Here is a 4,381-nt window from a genome sequence, read left to right on the forward strand (position 1 = left end):
TGCGAACTCTTACGGGTAGACTAGCAGATGTAGGGGAAAGTAGGTGTACCGGTCTACCCACATGTAAGGTGCTAGCGCTTCTGAAAGACTGTGTCTCGGTCATCCGTCTTCTCAAACACCATGTAGTGCGAGAAACCAAACGGAGGCGATCGAGTCTTGTGGGGAAAAGTGCGCAAACCTCTGCAGAGTGTACAAACTAATCATGATTAGCCGTGTCCCCGGTTATGGACATCTTGAGTATCTAGTACTTGAATATCATGTGAATCTCATCACGTTACTTCTAATTAATGTTGCTGGGTTTTAATTACTTAATTGGGATCGGAATGCTGTCAACCATTCTCGATGTTTAACAACTACCATGATAGTTAAATAAATTTATTCCTTTGCAGTAGGGAAAAACTGGCTTTACGCAAAACTGTAACCATAGAGCTTTCCACCAGCCATATATGCATATAGTATAGCTATTTCATTCCATTACTCTCTATGTGTTACATTGCCAGCATATTCCATGTGCTGACCCGTTTTCGGGCTGCAACTTTCATGTTGCAGACTTTTCAGACGACGAGTAAGGTGCTTTTAGGTCGTGGTTCTATACTCAGTGATGCCGTTGGAGTTGATGGACCCATTTATCTTTCGAGTCTTCCGCTGTTATCGATATTAGATGGCCTTAAGCCATATTTATTGTAATAAGTTCTCTTTGAGACAATGATGTAATAAGTGTGTGATTGCCACTCTGCTATAAATCCTTCGATGTACTGTGTGGTGTCAGCATTACTGATCCAGGGATGACACCGGAGCACAGTAGACTTGATCCATTCGGGTCGGGTCGCTACAGAGATGGTATCAGAGCACACGCTGACTGTAGGACACGACCACTAAGTTAAAGCCATAGAACACCACTCTCTTCTCATTTTCTAACTCCTCATCTTTTCTACTCTTTTAGGATGACGAACGCGAAGATTAAGTACGCTCAACCGGATGAAGGCACACCTTTTGGATTTCACTTGAAGGAAGTCACCAAGTACCTGAACATTGGATTACCAAGCTTCACGGGAACCTTCAACGCCACTCTGCCTGAAGAGGAGCGCTGGAAGATTCAAGCTCACGTTCCGGGAAGGACATTCGCGCCAATCACGAAGCCTATAGATAGTGTTTTCAATGCACCAACCTGGAGTCTGGGAAGGAGCATGGCAGCTCATATCACCATGGGACGCATTGGAGAAGTTTATCAAGAAGACCTCAAGGACACTATCTACCAGATTTGCGGACGCCGAGATGAACAATGGGAGTTAGTCAGCACCAAGAAGGATAGATCCATTGCATCTTTCATCCAGGAGTTAAACCAGCACATTCGACGCCACGAGAACCAGATGTGCAATGATATGATAGAGTTGAAGAATACGAAGGCAAGGATCATCGAGCTAGAAGGAGAACTGAAGTCTACACGCAAGGACTACATGGATGAGATCGTAGCTCTAGCAAGACACAATGGCGATCTTAAACAGGAGATTGAAGAACTCAAGAGGAAGTTAGCATCCAAGGAGGAAGACGAGTACGTCGCATGTCCGGACAACTACATCATCATCGACGACACCGATTCGGATCCAAGTGAACCCGACTTTGAAGACGAAGCCAGAGCAGATATCATGGAGTCTTCCACCGGTTCAAATTTCTAGATGACCACCAGATAGTAGTAGCATTCCCCCCCTGTAAACATTATAGTCGAGCACTTTTGCGATAGTTTTAGACCGATTGTAAGCCCTTGTTTGATTGAATGAAGTGATTTTGTGTGCATTTGCTCATGTGCATTGGGGTAGTGTTTTCCCTTTAGACCTCACTCTATTCTTAATTCTCGTCTCTTCTAAACCCTCAGATGCCTCCGACACGTGACAATGGATTCCCACTGGAGCTCACTCAGTTGATCCAGCAGCAGAATCAATTGATGCAGATGTTAGTCCAGAACCAGCAGAACAACAACAACCCACCACCACCACCACCTGTTGACCACTTAGCCCGTTTCCTTAGGCTGAATCCGCCAGTGTTTTCCAGTAGCACCGAGCCAATAGTAGCAGATGATTGGCTCCGCAAGATAGGAAGGGAGTTGACAACTGTAGGATGCACAGATGGTGAGAAAGTGAAGTTTGCCGCACATCAGCTTGACGGACCCGCGGCAGCATGGTGGGAGAATTTCACAGCCACTTACCCAGTTGACACTGTCACATGGGATCAGTTTCAGCAAGCTTTTCGCACTGCCCATGTTTCAGCAGGAGCTATGGCCATGAAGAAGCGTGAGTTTCGCAACTTACGCCAAGGAGGAAGGATAGTTGGCCAGTACGTTGACGATTTCAGCAAGTTAGCACGTTATGCCCCAGATGACGTTGCTACGGATGCAGCTAAGCAGGAGAAGTTTCTGGAAGGACTGAATGATGAACTAAGCATGAAATTGATGGTAGCAAGTTTCAACAACTACCAGGAGTTGGTAGATCGTGCCATCATGATTGAAGGAAAGCAACAGCAGATTGAGAACCGTAAGAGGAAATATGGACAGGGGAAGTATAACTCTAGAGCCCAGCAGAAGCCCCGTTTTGCCCCTAAACCGGGATTTCAGTTTCAGCGCACCCATGGAGGAGGTAGCTCGCACAACCATAATGGCCACAAGAATGGTAATGGGAATGGAGGAAGCAACGGCCAGAACCGTACCACCCCATCGACCCCAACCAAGAGAGATCTGAGTCAAGTCACCTGTTGCAAGTGTTCCAAGATCGGACATTATGCCAATGAATGTCCTGAAGGCCAGAATGGAAATGGCAATGGAAGCTCTGGGAAAAAGCCGAACCCTTTCAATAGGGGACAGGTGAACCACGTTAATGTGGAGGAGGTTGAAGATCAGCCTGATGCGGTAATCGGTAAGTTTTTGGTTAAGTCATTTACCGCACTCGTCCTTTTCGATACTGGTGCATCGCATTCATATATATCAAGGGGATTTGTGGAAAAGTATAGCATGCCCACTAGGATTCTTAAAACGCCTATGCTAGTAAGCTCGCCAGGAGCAGAGTACATGGCCAGACAAGGATGTTTCCAAGTACCATTAAGTATAGGAAGGCATGTTTTCCCAACAGATTTAATTATTCTGGAATCCCAAGGTCTGGATGTGATTCTTGGTATGGATTGGCTGTCGATGTATGGAGGAAACATCGATTGCGCCAGTAAGACAATTTTGCTTACCACACCAGAAGGAAGAAGGATCAAGTGTGTATCCCGGCATGTGCCAAACAGGACACAAGTAAACTGCCTAACAGGAGTTGTGCAAGAAGAAGTACTAGTGGTAAAGGATTTTCCTGATGTATTTCCTGAGGAATTACCAGGCATGCCACCGGATAGAGACATTGAGTTTTTGATTGAGTTATTGCCAGGTACAGGCCCAATATCGAAGCAACCGTACCGGATGCCAACAAAGGATTTGGTGGAAATTAAGAATCAGATTAAGGAGTTATTGGATAAAGGTTACATTCGCCCAAGTTCTTCGCCTTGGGGATCACCCGTACTTCTAGTGGAAAAGAAGGATGGATCATTAACGATGGTTGTAGATTATCGAGGATTGAATGAAGTAACCATCAAGAACAAGTACCCACTGCCAATGATCAACGATCTGTTTGATCGATTGCAAGGAGCTAAAGTGTTTTCCAAGATCGATTTGCGATCAGGGTACCATCAATTGAAGATTCGGGAGCAGGACATACCTAAGACAGCATTCACCACGAGATATGGACTGTATGAGTATACCATTATGTCATTTGGATTGACTAACGCACCTGCCTATTTTATGAACCTGATGAACAAAGTGTTTATGGAGTTTTTGGATAAGTTCGTCGTAGTGTTTATTGATGACATCCTAGTTTATTCAAAGAATGAAGAGGAGCATAAGGAACATTTGCGTTTGGTTTTGGAGAAACTAAGGGAACACCAGTTATACTCCAAATTCAGGAAATGTGAGTTTTGGTTGAAGGAAGTTGGATTCCTCGGACACATTATATCCGGAGAAGGTATAGCAGTTGACCCCACTAAGGTTGAGACCGTAACCGAATGGGAATCACCAACGACAGTTGGAGAGATCCGGAGTTTTCTTGGACTCGCAGGATACTACCAGAGATTGATTGAGAACTTTTCAAAGATTGCAAAGCCTATGACTGAATTGTTGAAGAAGGATACTAAGTTCAAATGGACTGAGGAGTGTGAGGCTAGTTTCCAGGAGTTGAAGAAACGCTTGGTTACCTCACCAGTATTGATTTTGCCAGACCAGACCAAGGATTATGAGGTGTATTGCGACGCTTCACGTCGAGGACTTGGAGCAGTGCTTATGCAGGAAGGAAGAGTTGTTTCG

The sequence above is a fragment of the Triticum dicoccoides genome, chromosome 2A (assembly GCF_002162155.2).
Source record: "Triticum dicoccoides isolate Atlit2015 ecotype Zavitan chromosome 2A, WEW_v2.0, whole genome shotgun sequence".
Lineage (NCBI taxonomy): Eukaryota > Viridiplantae > Streptophyta > Magnoliopsida > Poales > Poaceae > Triticum > Triticum dicoccoides.